Below are 23,026 nucleotides of genomic sequence, written 5' to 3'. Positions count from 1 at the left end.
AATTGAAAGGTGTCCGTGAGTGTGGATTGTACAGAGTGTGGCGTAAAGAGTGTAGTTTCGAACTTCTCTCTACCTAACATTATATTACCTATCGTTTATAGTTATAATTTCTGGAAATATGTGTTATAGCTAAGCTTTCTTCTATGTTTTTCCGTCTAAGGCTAGGCACACACCACTTTGTCAAGACAAGACAAGACATGATCAGACACGATACTTCACATAGTTGCTTATGAAGACATGTCTAATTGCAATTACTAGTTCTGACAATCAAGAAAATTTTTGAATTAAAATTTTCTAATCAATTGAATCTGTTTTCAAGATTCATTATCATCATTCCATCATCTCAAACAGGTCTAGTTCCTCGAGATGGGCTCTCACTCATTGACCTTTTATTTTACAATAAAAGAAAGATGTACAGCATTTTTATAATAAGATACACTAAGTGCGGTCGAAATTGTATTTTTCTTCTTGTAAGAATTGTGATTTTATAATGTTATGTTTTTTCCCCAATGAGGATTTAAATTTCAGATAGCTTCACGAAGTGCGATTATTATCAATTTAATATATTATTTCTAGTCAAATTCATTCTTCCTGTGCATGAATATAATATTGGCAAACAAAATTTTCATCGAGTTTTTTTATGAGTTTTTTCAGTTGGCTTACCTTTTGACTGCACTAGTTGAACCTCTAAATGCATAGACTATTAATTAAGGGATAATTCATACTATAATAAAGGAAAAAACTGGCTTATACATGTACGGGATAGGAAATTCACGAATGACGCATCATCACGTCTGAACTACTGGACTGATTAACTTGAAATTTTGCATGACGATTCTTGATTCACCTAGGATGGTTACAGGCCTATTCACAATTATTCAAGAATTCATCACGTAAAGTTTTCAGTTTGTCATGTTTTAAATCAGACTCTTGCGGAGCACCGGTTACCTGCTTGTCTATAATATAATAAAGGGAAGAACTGGCTTGAAAAAGCTCAGTTTGTCAGGTATTCAATCAGACCCTTGCGGAGCACGGGTTATCTGTTAATCGTCAATATACGAGACTCATAAATGTAAATCACATTGATGCGATGCTTCATCAATCAATGAATAAGAATTTCATCACTGCGATGATGATTAATCAACTGAAATCAATCAAACACAAGTTTTGAGGTGGATTTAATTATTTGAGATATGCTATTATAAAGACCGGAACAGGCAGTCATGCCTATCTATACCTTGGAATTCAGATGATGATGATTATGATGATGATGATGCTCAATCAGTGCTAGTCTCATCATCAATGCCATGTTTCATTATTCACTATTTCACTTTTATTCATTATTTCATTTTTCACTATTGGTCAATAATCAATTGCTCGAAAATTTACAAAATTGGTGGAAGTGGCATGATTTTAACCACTGTAAAATGATGTCATCTGATTCGTTTATTTGTTTTATTCATCCCAACGAGAAAAATAATTCTTAATATTTCAATAATGTCGTATCAGCTATCATTCTAGCAGCAAAAATGCTCCGGAATCAAGGTTTCAGTCTCTTCCAAATCCATTTGATTCCATTATGAAACTGAAAGTAACCGGCCAACCTATGACTAAGTTCTGAGCTAATCTTTCTCTCGTGAGATCGAAAACTGATGTAATAACCAAGTTACCAGAGTACCACCAGTCTGAGAGAAATCAAATCCAAGTAGCAGACAATCCTGTTCCAAATAATTACATCTTTCAAGAGACGATGTCTGGAGATTTATTTCTTCATGCCCGCCAATACAGTGTAATTAAAAGCTGAAGACTTTAACTGATTTGTGATGCTCGCTTCATTACAGAGCTCTGATGCATTCTCCCTGTATGAAACCATAGAATAAAATAATCTTAAGTATAAGTTTTCTCTGATGGAACTTAGTTCGATTGTTCCTTCCGTGAGGAAAGTCGGGTATTATAGCAGAGCTACAAAAAGTTAATGTGAGTAGAAAGTTTGTATTCAAATAAAGTCAATGAATTAGTTATCGTCGCCTTTTCTTTGTGCTTTAAGGTTATAAAAATAATTTTTATTGGAAGTGTAGTTATAAACTTCCAACGTTCAAAGAGCGATAAAACATCAAAAGTATTGGAAAGATTACGAGTAGTGAAATGTTTTCTTGAGAGGAGATTGTTTTGTTTCTATGCCACAATAAACTCAAAGCTTACTTCTAGATCTAGTGGAAGGGATGATGATGATGATGATGATGATGATGATGATGATCAAGATGATGAGATTTATGTGGGTTCCGAACCATTGAGATGTGATGTTGATCTCGGACGTGATTTTGATCTTGCTCTCAGATCTAATAGAAGGGAGGAGGATGTTGATGATGATGATGTTGATGCTTATGTGGGCTCCGAACCTCTGATAAGTGATTTTGGAGCCTTGTGCTGTCAGCATACCTGTCTTCATACAGTCATCGGTAGTAGGCCAAAGAAGGTTAGTCACTCATCTTTCCAATCAATTATAGGCCTATTATTTGTCTTGAAGCTAGATAGCTCCTTCAACTGTTGCTGGTCGGCCTATTACCAGCTTATCGTATCACTTCCATTTTATTGCATCCGATATTCATGTTCTGATACATTGAAGATCATGATAACTCATATTTGTATATTTTCAACAAATTGTATAATACATAGTATTCTGAAAACAAACATGTGGTAGAACATTCTGGTGATGCTGAGTGATTTGAAACTGATTTTTGAAGTATTCTAGTGATATTTTGAGTAATTTGAAGCTGAAAAAATATTATAAATTTCAACATAATATATTAATTAACCTTTCACTTGATAATGATTATTCAAAGCTACTAAATTCATAATATATCTTGAAAAACAAACATGTAGTTGAATACTCTCGAGTGATTTGGAACCGACTTTGAAGTGTATAACACTTGGTTTTACTTGATAATTCTCAAGCCACTAAATTCATGAGAAATCACCGTTATAATTATTCGATTCAACAACCTTCGACAAGGTAACAAAATTCGCCACGAGATCAATTTGATCGTCAGAAACAAGTTGTCAAAAATTTAGAATCTGGTTCAATGTGGTTGTTAATGACCCGAATCATCGAAGCAGGTCACAACCGTTTAGAAAAGAATTCCATCCAACAGGTCGATGACAAAACAGCTGATCTTGTGAAACAGTCGAAGACGTTTCTTCTGTAGACAATAGAAAGATGTTTAGAAAAACAGGATTAACGCTGCGAATTTAGCTGGAGACCATTTTTTTGTGATGGGGAGTTGAAAGCCAGGAGTTTTCGTTTCGGATACCGTTACGTTTCAGTTTTTTCTCAGTTTTCGTTTCGGCTACCAGCGTTGGTCAACATGCATAATTAGGCGAAAATTATGTAGGGCGCCGAAAGTTTCAGCGGACTTTCTGCATGTCCTTGGAGGTGAGCGCTACTTCAAACATTCTATTGCTGCCCGAATACCTTGTCACCGTAAAACCGAACCGAAAACAAAATATGGTGGCCAATTATTAATTTACATGATCATGTTAGAATCCTCGTGAAATCCTTGTTTGTTTCTCTCTCTCTATCATAAAGAAGGGCAGAATGCATTTATGCATTGATATGAGCAGCACGCTAAGCTACGATAAGTGTGGGACTCTGTATTTCTGAGTTGTTAGCCCCGCCATGCAGAAGGTGGGCCTATCCCTGAAGCCAGACTACTGAACGAAAACTATAGAAAAGAGTTTTAGAAACGAGAAACACACCCTCAGATATTTATAATGTATTATTTCTATTATTTTTAATAAATAAATCATGTTTATTTCCCGAAAAAACTAAAACTACAACATCAATTACACAAAATATTAGATAAATTACAATTACATACAATAGTTAGTTACAAAAAATTCTTATAATGTGTCCTCTACTTGTTTAGTTTTTTCTGTGTGGAAATTGACCTACCCCACTATGGCGTACCATGTTCTACAGTAAAGAATTTCTATTATATTTTCCTAAAGATGGTTCAATCACAAGTAAAGTCTTCAAAGTCTTGAAATTGCAGCAGCGTAATTAAATTGAAGCCAAGCGTTTTCTAGTGACTGAAACTCTAGATACAGAGTGTCCCAAAATTAAAGTGCCAAACTTCGGGAATAGGTCAAAACAAAGAGAAAATGTAGAATAAATTTTTAATTTAATAAGTTTGGCACTTTAATTTTTGGACACTCTGTATAGGGCTACATCATCTATGTAAACATCTATGAAGAAGCTTCAGACAGCTGCAGTACATTGGGGTAAGTCTAGACGAAGCTCTTCTGTCCCAATTGTTTATATTTAAGATTCAATGATAAGCAAGTTCCAACATTGAAGTCCAAAACTATAGGGTATAGAAAATTTATACACAATCGATCCTCTATAGCCTGTATAATGATTCCCTGAATGACGAGATCCTATATATAACAATTTTATCAGATTATATTTTAGAATTTTCACCTTCATGTTACTAAAATTCTCCTTCAGAGCGACATTTTTCTTAGGTTCTTCTTCACCTAGAATTTTAACTACAATATTGGAACAGTTAGGCCTAATCACTGACAAGTGAGGATAACAGAAAATAAAAGAAGCACTTCATTTCATTCAGAAAAAGTATCCCTCTATTTAGAGTATCCCTCTGGAGTCCAGAAAGTGTGACTCCAAGTATCAATTGCTTCTGTACTATAGAGAGATTCAAAAAAAAAATGTCAAAATTTCTCATGAATGACGTCACTGCTCTTCATTCAACCAATTCCATCAGTTCCAAGTTGAACAAACACATTTTCTGCAACTTCCTCCAAGCCTCCAACGCTCAACAATCGAACCTCTTCATGTTTATTATTTGAAATATGTTAAAGATATTCCATTAGTCCATAGGTTCATAGCACAAATAATCAACATCCTATATTTTTTCCATAAATTTGTGAAAAGCAGAGCAGTGGAAATGAGTGGAACCCACCTGTGTAGTACAGTCATAAGCAGTGTACTAATAATATTAGAATTTGAATAGGAGACCCTATGGAGGATTCTCTTGTATGAAGTATTTATTAGTATTATAGGACAGAAAAAAGTTGTTCATTAGTCCCAAGACTAGATAAAAATCTATCGTTGGATAAAAAAAAATAAAAATACTAGTAGTTCTGTGAAGAGTAGACCTCGCGCAGTTGTAAACCACAGTCTCCTCTAATATAAGTTTAATTAATTATATTTCTAATTTAAGCTCTTAATAATTATTTCTGAATCAATTGTGTCATACTTTTTGTGTAAATGAGGTTTGTTTTGGCGTTTAGCTGTAAACCTCTTCGTGTTCTACTTTTTTCGTGTAATGTATTCTCAATAAATAAATAAATAATACTGTCCATCAGAGTAAATTCTGTCCTGTCCTGTTGTGTCGGCGAGATATCGGTGTATGAACGACTAATGGTTGTTTGGGTTGTTGTATCGACAATGCTAATAATTTCATGTAAACAGCTATTCTACTGTCATCAAAAGCTTACCGGGTTGAAAGCAGAGAAAAGTCGGGAGAAAATACTATGCTTCTTTAAGTAATCAATTGCATACCTCACTGCATGCAATTACTAGTCCACACAACAGCTGTCTTTTCACTAAGTTACATTGAGATATTGAATTTCATGCGTCATCGCATGCAATTTATAACCCACTCGACAGGTGATTCATGATTAATAATTCTACAGTCTGATTGTTACTCTAATATTGGCGTATGAAGGAGGCTCCTTTTCCTTTTATATTATCCTTGAAATGCAAAATTTTCAAAAACCTTGTATATACGTCGACGAACAATTTGAAAAGGAACATGCCTGTCAAATTTCATGAAAATCTATTGCTGCGTTTTGCCGTAAACGCGGAAGATATAAACATAAATATAAAGAGAAATGCAAAACGGTCGACTTGAATCTTAGACCTCACTTCGCTCGGTCAATTATTGCAAATATAGTGAAGTCGCTTTTCGAATACACTTTGTATATATAACGGTTAAAATAATCAAATTCGGTTGGAAGCTTGTTTTATTTCAACATCTGTCAGTTATCTAGCGAGAACCACTTCTGTCAGCATTGGTTGAATGTGAAATATTGATGTATTTTTGAAGGCATGCTGACAATTGAAAGTGAATCACACTATAGTGGTGATGAACGAATCTTCACATCAGGGTGAACCAGTCCACGGTTTGTGTCCCAATCATCAACTGCGATAAAAGTTCACAAAATGTTGACCATTCTAACTCATCAATGAGGAAATAATGCTTTCAAAATATCACAAATTGAACCCATCTTATTACCCAGTGATTCTAAGACACATCTATGATATGAGACTGATATGATATGACACATGGAATAGTCTGATTTCTGATATAAATTTATAAATACCTACCTAATCAAGTCCAATATGAGATTACGACTCTGTACTTAACACGGCACCTTTAACACTTGGCAGATAGAAGCACCTTCCATTTTCATATATTCTCATAATTATATACGGTACCTCTTTATTCTCATATTTTATTCTTATCGAGTCACTTCTGCTTTTACTCTTGTTTCTCTTCCTTATCATTTTCTTATCTTGCTTTTTCTACTCAGAAACTGTTGCAATGTCCTCTTATTCTTCTTGAGAGAGAATGAACGAACGAAAGACCATAGAATAAGCTTACAGGAATTATCAAATCATACAGGAATAACTAACATACTGGCGTATGATTACTCTATGATAAAACGTTGAATGTATAAGTAAATGAATGCTTGATAAATATTTGTTAAGGAAAAATTTCTTAAAATACAAATGGGACCTACACACATGTAGGCCGCTAATCTTTTTGTTTTGTCACAAACCTCATGTAAATCGGCCAAATATTACGGCTCCAGTGCCTGAAGCGTTAGAAAGTCTTCATTCTATTCTTCAAAATCGTATTTTTCCTTCTAGGATGTAACCCTCACCGTCATGAACAGTTATGGATACATACATTTTGAATACAAAAGTTATGAATGTACAAGTTGTCAATAATCATTCTTTTAATAAATAATTAATTATGCTTGAAGTCTTCAGGCTAAACCCCAGAGAGTTTAGTATTCTCAATATAATAAAGCCTATCATTCATATAAGAGTATCTCATTTTAAACTCTCTGCTATAATAACCCTGACTTCAAAATCGTTCACTAATCTATCCGCATTCTCCATATCAATCATTTATTCGTATCCCTGTGAAGAGAGAATAGAGAAAATTTCGCTAAGAATATACAATGTAGCACAAGAAATCAAAATAAAATTATTTTCATTAATCATCCATAGATTGATCATTCTTCACAGAACAGAATGAAAATTTCCGTAACATTGGAATAGTTCTAAGAAATACATTACTACTGATCAACGTAAGTAGAAAGTCGCCCCTGTGGGTTGGGGGAGCTTTGAGTCGATCATCGTACTCAAGAATGTGTTGAAAACCAGTCAGGGGTGGCCGGGTGCCCTAGAGGCAACTTGGCCGCCCCTTCCTCAGCGGAAGGACCTACAAAGAAGGCCAGGAGTGGAGCTCACGTAGGTCACGATGACTAATCAGTCTGAAGCGATTGCCAAGCATGTCACACTGGATTGCGACAAGGATTGCAACCAGGTGATGAATGGAATGTTAGTATATTAGGGAAAAACTCCTGGTTCTTGTAAAGGACATAGGTATTGGTTTGCCTAACTAACATACTACTTAGGAGCACAATAAGTTTCTGTTGACGTGTGGGGTTCTTTGAACCTTTGGATCCTTGAATCCGTCCCTTCAAAAACAATAAGTAGACAGTCTACTAGCTTTGACTACTGATAGGAAAACTCCTACAAGGAAAAAGAAACACCTTAAAACGATTCGAAGTGAAAGTATTTTTGTCCTCATTTTTTATCATTTCAGACAATATTCAATCTTGTAGTGGGACACAACGTTTACAAAATTCCTCTTGTCTGTGTTGTGAGTGTTTGGGATTGCAGTTGTTACACAGGAGTGTGTATGCTCTGCGCACAATCTGAAGATGCTCTGTGAGTCCTCCTCTTGGTGCAGTGACACAGAATCATGTTTGTTTCACACACAGTCTGAATATTGTTTGTGAGTCCTCCTATTAGTGGAGTGGAGTTGTTACACAGAATTATTTTTGCTCTGCGCACAGGTTGAAGATGTTCTGTGAGTCCTCTTAGTTGTTACACGGGATCATGTTTGCTTCACGCACATTCTAAAAATCTTCCGTGAGTCTTCCTTTCAAAGGATTGTAGTTGTTACAGAGCTATGTTTGCTCTGCGCACAGTCTGAAGACAGTCTGCGAGTTCTCCTTTTAGTGGACATTATTTCAACGGTTGACTAATACACTGATGGAGTTGGTATGTTATTTGCGCATAACTGAGATGGGTTGTTTTAAAAGCTACACTTGAAAATGACGAAACTGATGAAGAGCTTCGTGTGGTGCTTTTGTTTCACAACTTCCTGTTGAAATGTGTAGCGCTGAAATCGCTCCAGGTTAAACACTTATTTCGCTTTGGACATAGGAGAGAAATTAACTCATTTTTGTTGTATATCACTTGATTCATCCCAAAAGAATCGATGATATGTTATCGATTCTATAACGATTTCCTACTATCGAATCCTATTTAGATTACAATAATCATCAGTAGTTGTAAATGGAAGGAACTGTAATTTTCTTCTAACTGCACATCAAGCAACTCCCAATTTCCCTAAATACAAACATTTATAACAAGTTTGACAAATATTTTTAATTTATATTTAATCTCACCAATTGATCAGGGAGAGAGAGTTCTTTCTTGAAGTCGTAATATTTGCAAAATATTCATCAATTTAATCATCATTGGCTAAAAAGCCAATTTCTAATTTTCCTTGAAATACAGAGGACGAATTAGATCCTTCGAGAAAAACTTCATATAGAAAAATATTGATCATCATTTCTCGACCTTTATATTCCATCTTACTCTTTCGAATCCATACGATTTTTTGAAGCTTCTTGCTAAAAATTTGAATTGGGTACTCTCTAGCATTCCTTTATTACATGAAGTTCAAGGAGGGCTACTTTACCTCAGTGCTACTATCATACATAAAAGGAAGCATTAGAATATATCCCGTGGTATGCTCCAAATTTCAATGTCAGCTCCAGTAGTTAACATTGTTAACTTAGTAATTCTTTTTCGTGAAGCTATGTGACGCTGGTAGTGTCTCATACTGTGCCGTTCTTACACTCTCAATTGGCCAAGACAGTAATATTAGACAGTAATCGGCTTGAGTTAACAAAAAAACGGCTTGAAATTTGGAACATAAACGATCTACACCATGAAATATCTTATTATGCTTTTTTTCTCTTTGGTGTTGAATTATAAACAAATAGTCATTCTGTCTCCTTTTTGGTGGCAGAAGGTGAGAAGGATTCTTGAAGTAACTATATAATATATTTGTATCTGTACATTATTTTGCATGTCAGTGGACTAAGGGTCATAGTAGAGCGAGGAAGGTGGAGTGCATCAGAGAAGGTAGCTGAGAGTGTTCAAATAATGCATGTACCGTATCTGAATCAAATTTCTTTTTTTGTCTTCATCCTACTTGAACTGTTGATATTGATATCTTGTAAAACATTAATTAAAATTAATCTTACACTTTTACAACAGTACTCACGGTTTTCTTGTTTGATGGACGCGTTTCGTGACACTGAGCCACATCCTCAGCGTACAAGGAGCTACTAAGTTCAAGAAAACCATGAGTACTGTTGTAAAAGTGCAAGATTAATATTAATTAAATTTCAACAAGATCTGAATTTCTTCGCTTCCATCTTCCCTCTACTCTAACTTTGCCGCTCCAATAATATGTTCTGTAACATTCAAATACAATCATTTTCAACACCCTCAGCTACCTTCTCTGATAAATTATACCTTTGCCGCTCCACTATGTTTCACCTTAGGAATAGCAAAGCTTTCAGTAGAGTGTCAGCTCTTCGTTCCTAAACAGTTTGTGTTTGTACTCCTAGATGTTGCTCAAGTATTGGTCTGTCTTATCAGATAAATATTTGTTCATAAAGCACACTTAAATTTACTATCACATTGAAATTTCAAATACACTATCAATAAAGAAATTGCAGGTAATTTATCAGTCAAACTCGATCAAATTCCGTTTAATGAGTATCAGTTTCAAAATTTATCAAATCTGGGTCCCGTTCCAGTAGAAATAACTATAATATCGATGAAGTACCAATAGTAGGCCGTCTTGCAATAATAATAATTGAACTCACTCAGTTCAAGTTCTCTAGTAACTAAATATAAGAGGTAGCTGGATAGCTTATAATTTAACTGCATTTGGTCAGTACTCCTTCATTTCCTCTATTGGTCAACAACTCGATGAGAAAAGTGAAAGAGAGAGAGAAAGAAGGACAGAAAGGAGGACAGAAAGATGATTGCAAAGAAGCAAGATAAGTATAGTAAGATAGAAAGGGTACTAGGTTGAATTGTGTTGTAACATTGAAAACTACATTTTTGTTGAGTTTGTATCAACTCCATTCCTGATTTTAGATGTTTCTAGTCTACCACATACACACACACATATACTACAAAATACTCACACACATGCGCAATAATTGCAGACTCAATTCACACTCACACACACAATCTCCCACTGATGCCCATTCTTACACGCTCTATCACTCTCTCATTCATACTCTCTTTTTTCATCTCTCTCGCTCTCAGTGTCTCTTCTTATGTTCTCTCTCTCTATCTCTCTCTCTTTGTCGCGCTTGTCCACTCCTACCTCTTGACATCATCCTGTTCTGAAAGCTTACATAGTTATAAGTTTTTTATAGCTTGAGGCATTTATTTGAAAACCTGATGCACTACCGTTTAAATTACATGTGAGAGATGGCGAGCATTGTTTGAATATATAATGTATTTGACGGCAGGGTTATTAGAATACAGAGCAGGTGTGAGCGCAGGACGGGAGATTATGACATTGGACAGGAAGTATTTATTTTGTCAAAAACTTTTCTCACCGGAATGTGGGAAAAGCGTAGTTTTTTCTATATTTTTGCATAAATATAATATTTGATCTCATCAAGTTCAGGGAAAAAGCACCGTGATTCTGTTATATTCTATTATATTATCACCAACAGTGATAATATATATATATATATATATATATAATATATTTTTCTCTTATCAAATATTCTATATTAGAACATAATATTGATGTAAGAATTACATAATATCAGTAGGTGTTTGTTTCCCATGAGATATTTTCTATCAGGGTGAGTTCAGTAACCGACGGGTTATGGAAAGGAAAGTTTGGAAAACAATTTTTGACCCCGCAGCTTTGTTGAGTGTTGAGGTACCTCTTTGTAAAGAGGTAAACATGTCAAAAGTTTCCACCCGAGACTTCCCTTCTACACCCTCATTTGACTGGACTAAATCTAGGACAATAACCCAATCTAGAAAAATAACCTAACCAATCTATAAAAACTACCCAATCTTAAATATCGTTACATTATGACTAGCTCTGCTTTCCAATAAATAATACAGCTCTGCTGGGCCCAAATAGAATACCATTGGTACTTATTGGAATGTCCAACTGTGCACACATTTTCATTCTTATAATATGTGAACACTTCCATAAGATCCAATGGTATTCTCTTACTATCAAGCAGTGCTCAAAACCATTGTAACACTCATATGCGTATATTTCACAATGACAATTTCAGAATCTATTATTAATTATATAATCTCAGAATCTCATGATGAGTATTTTTCTTGCCGAGTGGTGTACAAAATCATTGTAATACTCATATTATCTTAACCACTCTCAGAGTCCGATGATAGGGAAATGTGAAAGTAGGATTTGCGTGTAGAGCCGGGTCGAGTTTTGGTTGATCGATATTAAGTCAGAACACTAAATAACTTACAAGGACGTTCAGTTCAGAGTCCACACTTTACTATCATTCCAGTACCGCATACACTGTATACTGTAATCTACTATAATAAACTGTACACTTTGAAGCAGTATAGCCAACTACTAACTATAAATATAACACTATGTGCATACAACAAAAATTATAATTTTTCGGTCTAGTGTATTGTACAGTACTATACTGTTCTCTGTACTGCAGTTTTTTTTCTGATAGTTCTTCACTTACTGTTATACCTTAGTAGGCTACTGATTGTAATACAGTTCTACATCTTTAGTGACTGCTGGGAGTTTCTTGGAGACATTCAAGTGATTCTGAATTATCGGATTCGTTTATTTTATGCTAAGGGTAACACACAGCTCTATAGAATCTACAAGTATACAGATCTACACCCTCTACAGACAATTATTAATCATGTAGGTAGTAGGAAAGATAAAACTTAGAAGTATAAGGTGATTTAAGCTAAATTCCCAAATGTGCTATTTCAAACACAAAGTTATATTTCAAGTTAATGGCCGGTTGCACGAAAGCCTCTTAAATTTTAACCGAAGTTAAATACCACAAGAACCAATCAGAGAAGCCCTCTTTAAAAAAAAAACCTTCTCTGATTCTCATGGCATTAAATCATGATTCAAATTCAACTGGCTTTTGTGCAACAGGCGGGTACATAAGTATTATTGAAGAAGCTTATTCCATCAACATCTGAAAAATCACTTCAACTTCCTACTTATTCATTTATAACTGTTATTTTCCAAGGCTATTATACCCACCGACCCTCAGTTAATTTTTTCTTTTATTTCGGATGATTCCCACATGAGATTTTGCTTTTGCGTGGATGATATAGAGAGTGAGAGGGTGATTTGATGTGATGATCAAACGTCCATGCCCACCGGCGGGATTCGAACCCACGATCAGGTAGCGCTAGCAGATTGAATGGTGTAACGCCCTAGTCGTCTCGGCTATCCCGCATTCAAATGATTCGGCCGGGCATTTCAAATGAGAATGATCAATGATCAATTAAATCTCAGATTAATCCGATTCTGATCATTTACTGAACTCCTAGAAAGGTATTTTGGAAACTGATAAGATTTTTTTAGATAAAGGTCAAGGAATAGATGGACACATAATGTGGAGCAGGATTACGGAACGTTTGGAGTTCGAAAAGACAGAGGACCGGGAGGCTTTCTGAGAGAGGCCAAGGGTTGTATTCACCTATAGAGCTGAGGATTAAGTAGCCTGAGTAAGTAAGATAATATTTTTTCAAAATTGGTGAAGCCGATCAAATGGTCACCATTCCAATGGCAGTACAGTAACCGAGATCATTTGTCGTTTATTTCACTACTAACGTATTCTCGATAACAAATCCATCTGAAAGACCTTAAATCGTCTTCTCCAGCGGAAAACCTTCAGACTTCAGTCTCTTATCAATTCCATCTTAATTAGGAGTAAAGATCATTCCCCGTTAAGATCAATGTGAAAATCGCAGAGCCTTGATAAGAGAACCTTGCCACTCATATTGCATATTGCCACCATTTCCTATTAATTATATTCATTGCAACCGGAATCAATTAACGTGGATTTTTCACTTCAATCAATCTGCCTTGGACTTTCAGTATCAATATCAGTTTGAGTATTATCAATTATTGTAAATCTAATTATTATTATATAGAAGTATTGAACTTATCAAAAAGTTGAAATTAGAAAAATTAGAAATAGAAACGTATATTATATTGGTTAATGTTATGACGCAATATAAAATTAGTTATGAATATTTCAATAATAATTGAGCTTCTTTGTACGATAGATTAATAGTACTATGCTAATAGCAAAATGCAATGCTATGCTAATAACTATAATGATCGCTCCTTTGGTACCGTATATATGGTTTCACAAATGAGAATATTGAGGTACAACGAAGAATGAGGAAATATTTTTGACACTGAAAAGTATTGATTAAAGTCAAGAATTAATTGAAGTCACGGGATTAAAGAGATCGGCTTTCTATCATTTCTATTCATATTAAGTGTATTATTGTCATCTATATCAATTTTGAGAAGAGAATGAGAAGCTGAAAAATAAGAAGCAGGCTAACAACAAAAATAAAATACTGGATGCTGTCATTGTTTATTGAGAGTTATTCAATTGTTCATTTTTCAAGAAATTTTCAATAGGCTAGTTTTTTATTATTCTGATAATATTATGAAAATGTGAATACTTTATCATATTAAGTGATATTCTATCAATTCGTAAACTGTCATTCTTATTTCTATAAAAATAATGTTCGTAAAATTAGACAAGTGAATGATGAGTAGAGCGGAAAAATTGGGAAAAAATTCAAAAGGAACGTTTCCATATCTTCGATTTTAAACATTCTCTGATAAAACATTGTGTATAACATAGCCTACTTCAATTGTTTCTAACATGAATATTATTTTAATTGAACAATTAATTCCAGCTAAAAAAAAGAAAACTATATTTTCAATTAACTCAATTTGAGTCGATGTATTGATTTATTAAATATCTCTATCAAATGGAATAATCATACTACATTAGGCCACTTAATTATTGCAGGTTCTCAAATATTGAAACAACAATAATTAATTAGAAGGATTCTCAACCTTCATTCAAGGTAAATTTAATATTTTACCTTCTCTACACATCTTTCAAAAACAATAACAATATGAGTGGTTCAACAAGGTCAAATAGATTCCATCCATCATAAATAATGAAAAATTCCTCACACTTTCACCTTGAATTAGATTGACTGATTCGTTTGTGTGATTTGTGAAAATTTGTTTAGTCAGCATTTCATCCATTCTCAGGTTACAGGTGTATTTATGGCTCAGTTTTATTATTGCTCACTTTTCATATTTGCATTGTCATCAGTAATTAGTAAGATAATCACTAGTCTAGAAAACATTGAGCTAGAATTTTATACCCGCAAACGACGTCTCCTTATAGGGTTGTGATATTGATTAAAACATATTTTAATACATTCAATACATGGGAAGTTCAAATGGTATTATTTATACTCGCACGGCCAGACTGAGTGTGAACAGACTAATAAGAAATAATTGGAATTATATTTTCACTGTTCACTGTCACTGTTGTGTGGGAACCCAGCTTTAATCAGTACATATAAATAATATTCATATAGTTAGGCATACGCATATGTAATTAAATCCAACTTTTTATTTTATTTATCTACAATGCAAATGACACTAATGTAATAACATTGAAAGATGAAATAATAAGGTAGTCCTTGTGCTATTTTTCTTCCAAATTTATAAGTGACAAAGTCCAAGATAAGGTTAGAATTTCACGTGTGCAATTTTTATAACATTTTAGTCAAAAATAAACATTAAAACTATAAATTTTGAATTCAGATGGCTTGAATTGTTGAATTAATTAGAAATATTCCACTCAATTGCCACTTGTAACGAATAATATTGAGTTATTTAAGAAAATTTGGAACCATTCAAGAAACACATACTTGAATATTGTACTTATTTTACTTTTATTGCTTTGTTTTTATATTGTACTAGCAGGTAACCCGTGCTCCGCAAGGGTCCATTGACAACTGATAACTTGACCTACTGAAATTTTGAAAAATTATAAATAGATCTATAACTATCCTTGATAAATTAAGAATCTATATGCAAAATTTTAAGTTAATCAGTCCAATAGTTCAGACGTGATTAATGCGTCAAACATAATTCTCCTATCCCGTACGTGTTTTAAGCCAGTTTTCCCCTTCATTATAGTATAGATGACTGAATAGTGTCTTAAGCTGCGTACACATATTCGCGCTTCCAACCAGCACCGAGCACGCTCCTCCCTCGTACCGCCCTCGTACCGCCCTCGTACCACCATCGAACCACAGTCGCACCGCCCACGCACCCATCATGAACGTTATGGAAGATGTTAGATCTTCTCGCGTTCCCCGGTCGAACCACTGTTGCTCCCCGGTCGATCATCAATCGCTCTGCTGGAGTGACGTTCGGTTGCGGAGCAGAGCGAAAGTCTGTACGCACCTTTAGAAACACTATAAACATGTTGGTGAAATAAAATGGAAATATTTTCATAATCGATCATTTCATACATTTGTCATTCATAATCACAAAATTTCAATAAATAATATACTCTGATTCCTATGCTTCATGAATACTGAGCAATTGGACATTGAATCTAAGTGAACTTTCTACAGCAATGTAGAAACCCCATTTAGACAGACATGATCAACTAAATAAATTTACAAAGTCAAGGTCCTGATGATGAGCTCTACGGTTTATAGTTAGACTCATTTCAAACTGTCAGAATACCTCATAAATCACACCAATGCTCCTCATTCAATCAAATTCTGAAAGTTTGAAGTGAATCCTATACAATAGCATGCAAACTCGCAATGGACTATGCAAATTGAATGAATCGATAGCCTACAGTGTTCGGCATACAAAGCTATTTAACAGCACGTAGGTCACCTAATTCCACATTGGAAACAAGTGTATCACATTCTAATCTGTAATACCTGGTAATATTTTTTGAATTTATTTGTTTGGATACGGTAATATATCACAGGACGAGTATTTTGGTCAATTATATTTTGCTAAAAGTAGTTAGTAATACCATACAGAAACGATAGCATAAGTAGTAGATATCCCATGGTATTATATAGCGCGTTTATGTCGCAACTTTTATTGTTATCCCAAGCCGATAGTTCACGTAGTTCTTTCCTATGCAGCTGTGTGACGCTGGTAGTCTCTCAAATTGTGCCGTTCATACACTATCACCCCAACAAAACAGTAAAAATTGACAATAATCGACAGTAATCGGCTTGAGATAACAGTACAAAGTTGCGACATAAATTCCCTATACTATGGGATATCTACTTATGCTATCGTTTCTCTATGGTAATATTTTGTGAATACATTCCTCTACCATTCATCAAATAATCACATTTTGAAACAGAAATCAGATCAAATTTGAAACTTTACTCCATTCAAATTCTGAATAAAATCGCTCAAGCACATTCTGTTGTCCTCTATAAATGAAATAATTATTGATGGAACTGTTTTCTCTTTTAACTTGAAATTTTAAATGAGAAAATGCAATGAAGTAGTATCATCCCAGCATTCAATAAAAGTAACTGATCTTCTACGATACGTGTCCCATTTTGTGTTCTTTAAAGAAATTGATATTCTCTTTCTCTCCTCCTTCAAGTTATTTCCTCCTTTCCTCTTATCCTTTCTCTCTTTCACTTATTATTTTCCTTATCTCCAATTCCCCTTTCTATAGCTGAGTTTACACCAAAGCTATTAAAAAAAATAATGTTGTTAACTTAATCCTTATAGATTCTATTAGATTGAACGGAACTTGACAAACACATATGCTCATCATGTGTATGATAAGTTATGTTCAATCTAATAGAATCTATAAGATTGCAAACAAAATGTTAATAACTTTGGTATGAACGCAGCTTATATTCTTCAAGCGTCAGCTATCAATGCAATATTTAGCTCACCAGTATAAGTCGATAAAATTGTTTTCTGAAGGCTATTTTCTAATGGATGAGACTAACCTCTTCTGGCTCTTTTTATTCTTTAAGAACACAGACTGCATCTAATTTTCAGTCAATAAAAATTGAAAGCTTCACACGAATCATTTTTGTAGCCTTTCTAGTACAAATATTGATTTTGTAGAACCTTTCCAAAGTGGAATCGACAATAAAATCAATCTTATTTTTGTAACCTATGGAGAAAAACACATAGAATTGGTTATTTAAGTTATAGCTGTTGAAGAAGAAAGCTCATCATGAATTATTACTGATACAGTACCGTACTAGAGTTTGTACCATTCATTGTAAGGTACTATTCATGACAGATTGTCAATAGTATTTGTGACGTCATCCAACGTTTCAACCAATCAGAGGCGAGTTCTGTTGAATGGCGCATTTTACAAACACAACACAGAAGTTTCCAAATGCATGCAATGAATCAGCAGAGAATGGATTTGCTCGAGTCATGACTGGAGTCAACCTGAAACAATTTAAGGTAGTAGAGCACCTATTGACTCTTGTAAAGACTCAACTGCTATTTGAGTCAGCACTCGAGTCAAGTTTTGAACATTGTTTAGCATGCAACAATTGACTCGTCTGAGGACTGGTGTGAGTTTTATTTGTCTGTGAGATTGATCGGTCTGCAAGCAAAGGTTTTATATAGGACAAGTTCTAGTGAACGTGAGCTATTCATGAGGTGACCGCGTCTGAAATTATAGAAGTGAACTTTGAGAAATTTCAAAATTCAAATTTCTTGTTCCAACAAGTGGAGAAATTCAATGATATTTTGCTAATAAATGTCAGAGTTATCAATAGACGGATAAACTTTTTGACGGAGAATTTATTATCGTAAATGTTTGTTGCATTGTTCCATGGTGTCACCGAGGCTGGGTTGACAGAATTAAAAAGATAAATGGTTTAGTTAAATAGAGATGATATATATATAAAAATTTAAAATAACATTTTCAAATTAAAGTTTTATTGAGAACAGATGTAGAATGTGAATTCTAAACTTATAAGTTATAATTTTTTGATGACGTGTCTGTGGAGATCGATATTGAACAGGGCGTTGGTTTGGTGACTTTCAACTTTGCTTTTCCTGTTCAGCCCTTCCTTCTCTTCTGAAAAATGGCTTGCTACAAGTACTGTTGTCGTAGAGTTTTGCTCTAAATCATTTTCGTTTATTAATGTTGTAGATTGAGTTTTATATAAAATTTTGTGCTGTTTTGGTCAGATTTAGTTGTTAATGTAGTAAAGCCAATAGCCACTGTGTTTCAACTGTAAACTAGATAAGTATTTTAGTTCGTAATAACTCTTGAAATAATTAGTCTTAAGATATTTTCTCTTTCTGTATTTTGTGTATTTTCATCTGAAGATTATAAGTTAATTTGCTCTGAAAACTGGATTTCTCATTCATAGGCAATAGATCCATTCACAGTTTATCAAGAATCTATTTTATTGGAGCCGACAACTTTCCTTAGGTGATAGGTGTTAAATGCTATTCCAACCGTTTAAGGAAAAATTGGTAGCACGGCAAATGTTACCCCTGTGGTGGGACAGAATTACAAAATAAATATGTCCCAAATGGTACACTATGAAATCCCTGGTTATAAAAATTATTAGTAGGATAGATATCTTGATAGGTTATGAATGGTTTGTTGCTGAGTGGGAAATCGGTTCAAGAGAGATCAAGTCCTAATGAATATATTATCTGTGCAGACTAGCAAAATGGCATACAATATGAAAAATATTAAAAATGATGATGAGTTAATAGCTGCCTTAACACAACTGTTTGATAAGCAAGAGGCTAAGTTAAATGCTAGGTTTGATGAGATGAAGCAAGAATTTGCTAGCATTAGACTAGAGCAGGCTAGTATAAACCTTCTATTGAAAAATGCACATGAAACATTGAGGGATAATCATGAAGATGAAAACAAATTGAAGCAGGATGATAGTAGTGTTAAGTTACAAGATCAACTCATTCAAGTTTCTGACAATGTAGGCCTAGTTACTGTTGTTGAAAAAGTCAACCATAGTGAGACAGTAGAATTGAGTAAAGAAGTAGGTAGGGAGTTGTCTTCACTGAAAGTCAACTATCATGAAAGTAATATTGCTACATTGAAGGTTAGGAAAACTATGAACAAAGTGAATGATTACATGAGACAGGTTTCTGTGGAGGTTAGGAATAATGTGAACAAAATGAATGTTGCTTTGAGTCAAGTTGATGAGTTCAACTTTCAACTGAGAATTGAAAAGGTGTATGCAATGCATTCTCAAGTGAACATGACGAACTTTTGTAGGCAAAACTGCTTGGTTGAAACTAATGAACCCATGAATAAAATCATGCTATTGAAGAAAACAAAACGCAAAGTTTCCATTGATGTATTAGTATTCAAAGGTTGTTTCAAGTTGCTTATTTACAAGATGATGACAATGAATCACATGATGAAAGGGTATTCCCCAACACACAATGATTAGGAATCCTGTGTTATGCCGGGATTCAGAATAGCATAATCGCTACACAGTGTATGGTAAGAGTCCATAATTGTGTCTTTTTTCTTTCCTGTAGCCTATTTTCTTGGCCCTTAATCTTTTCAATTTTCGATTCTTTCCTGTCTTTGTGTAATATTCAGTAAATTTCTTCTATGAAGCATATCTTAACCAATCTTGTCCATAGTCATTTAAATTTGTATTTTTTCTGAAATAATTTTAGAAGTTGAAATAGTAGCTTATTTTCCTAATCTTTAAATTGTTGATAAAACTTAACTTTTCCAAAATCTATCCATTGTTGTGTAAATAATTGTTTGCTTGCGGTATATTTTTTCATCATGTATTACATATTTTAATCATGTCTATTTTTTTCAGGTATTATATTAGGTAATTAGGTTTTTCAGAGCAATTTTGTCCCATGTTCTCATCTTTCATTGCATATCGTGCCATAAGCCATATGTAATTAGGTTATAGTTTTCTTCTGGGCTTTTAACCCATTTTGCATTTTATTTTTTCTTTGCTGTCCAATACTTTGGATTTTTGGTAGACAAGTAGGTGTGATTTTTTTAGAGGTGTGGGCGTGAACCACATACGGCTGGACTCGATTATCTGACCTACTTGTTTGCGATATAAAAACCTTATGACTGCAACAACAAATGTTTGTAAAACCTTTTGCATACTTTTGTTTTTGTGGTCCGATACTAGAGTCTGCTATCACATTGCCTTACAGACATCTAGGAACTTTCCACCCAGTCACAATAGTCAACACATTTTTTCCTTCACCAGTTGTTTTTGTGGGAGTGATAGCTCACAATTATAACAAATTAGAGTCATACTTGGAATTTACAAAATTCCATAGTAGTATATTTTATTAAATATACTTCCTCATGAAAGTTCAGTACTGACATGTAGGATAGGCTCTAATTAATCTTTCTCTTCTTTGTATTGTTTTAGGGAATTTATTTACCCAGTTTTCTTTTTCTCTTGTTTGTATTTTTTAGGGAACTTATTTACCCAGTATTTCATCTTGATCATCTTTGTATCATAATCTTGAAATGTTTATACTTATTATACAGTCTTTAAATTTTAAATTATTTTAAAAAATAATTGGTTTAATTTAAAACGTTGTGTTATATTATCAATTGAAATGAGTTAAAGGCTAAAATTTTTCTAAAGTGTTTTGTAATTGATATTTTTTTTAAATTTTAAAACTGTTTGTTCTATAAATTTTGATATGATTGATTATCGTTTGAAATGGATGCTGGAGTGTATGTAGAATTTTTAGTGGGGTTTGTTGATTAGAATTTTGCTGGTATGTGATTGTTTTTTGAGATGGAAACCCATTATTGCCTAAAGAAGGAATAACAGAGGTTATGACTTAGAGAGGCAGTAATGAGATAATATTTTTTGTGTTGATTACTTATGTTGATTGCCATAGATGCAAAAATAATGATTAATAATGTTGATTGCCATAGATGCAAAATGATGATTAATTATGAATATTGTTTGCCTTTGAAGCAAAATATTATTGATGTTTTGAATGATTTCTTGTTTAATGTTTGATAGTAAAGTTTTGTCATGAAATGTAGTTTGTGTTTAGAACATTGAAGAGTCGAAATAAACTATAGTATCCAACAAACGATGATTAATAATATTAAATAATTTGCTTTTTATACAATTTTTGAACAAAATTAAAACTAAATAATTTTGAAACCCTGAATGATAAATCATAAATGTGAAATGAACATGCTATAAATGAAATGTTATATTAAATAATAATGAAATGCAAATATATTATGAAATGATTGAATAGAAGACCAAATGTCTGAAATTATTGAAATATGTATTGAAATTAAATTTTTGTTGTGTTGTTATGATGTTTGTTTTTTACAATTTTGATAATGATACAGGGTGTTATGAAATTATATTTCTATTTTGAAGAATGGATTAAAATGTTGATATTTGAACAGTGAATAAATGAATGATTTTTTTTTTAAATTTATCATTGATATGTCCATATTTCACAATTTATGTATTGCTGACTGTATAATAAGATGTTAACAAATTTCAATTTTATATATATTTAAAATTAATTTTATGTGTATTAGATTGTATGGATAGCCTAATCAAGTTTTTCTTCTTAGTTTATAAGCATTTTAAGACAACAGGTACAGCACAGACATTAACATTGAAATAGTTATCATGTGAATCTCGAAATCAGTAACAAGTGAACGCCATGAAGAGTGTTAAGAACATTTGGGTGATTTTCAAACTAGTGTGACATATCTACGCCTAAATCTACGCTGCGGCCTAAACCAATAACTACGCTAATGTCAACGCCAATGTCAACGCCAATAGCTACACCAATGCCTGCGCCAACGCTGATGCCAACAACAAAAATCAATGCCAAAATCTGCGCCAATGCCAACAACAAAAATCAATGCCAATAACTACGCCAATGCCTGCGCCAATGCCAATAGCTACGCCAATGCCAAAATCTGCGCCAATGCCAACAACAAAAATCAATGCCAATAGCTACGCAAATGCCTGCGCCAATGCTGATGCCAACACCAAAATCAACGCCGATGCCTGTGCTGATGTCAATAGCTACGCCAACGCCAATGCCAATATCAACGCCGATGCCAAAGCCGACACCAAAGAATACGCCAATAGCAATGCCAACGCCTATTGCTGACCAAGTATCTCAAACTTCAACACTACTGCATTACCTGGAGGTAATTGTCATCCATGTTCACATTCGCAACTTTGAATTCAGAAGAACAGTCACAGTATCATGAAAGAATTGATTCAAAAAATCCTCTCCTAAATTATTCCTGTATGCAGAACTCTAAACCTTGAAAGCTGAAAATATCAAAAAACCAAACCTTACCTAAATTAATCCTCACCTAAATTAATCCTGTATGCAGCGTCTATCTCTTTTCCAAAAAACGAATTACATTGTCATTTCAAGCCTGAAATGTACATTGTATAATTACAAATATGATACAAAATTTATGTGACTCTGTATTGAAT

The 23,026-nt window shown here is 33.8% G+C and overlaps 1 protein-coding gene across 1 annotated transcript in view; it reads left to right on the top strand.

Moving 5' to 3' along the window:
* The first annotated feature begins 3,417 nt into the window (after nt 1-3,417).
* Nucleotides 3,418-23,026, top strand: part of LOC111058311 (heat shock protein 68) — a 29,387-nt gene continuing 9,778 nt past the window's right edge. Inside the window, exon 1 of the mRNA XM_039440239.1 lies at nt 3,418-3,433. The gene's annotated coding sequence lies outside the window, so the exon portion shown is untranslated. The remainder of the gene's footprint in view (nt 3,434-23,026) is intronic.

Source organism: Nilaparvata lugens, chromosome 13 (assembly GCF_014356525.2).
Source record: "Nilaparvata lugens isolate BPH chromosome 13, ASM1435652v1, whole genome shotgun sequence".
Lineage (NCBI taxonomy): Eukaryota > Metazoa > Arthropoda > Insecta > Hemiptera > Delphacidae > Nilaparvata > Nilaparvata lugens.
This window is presented reverse-complemented; position numbering and strand designations above follow the sequence as displayed.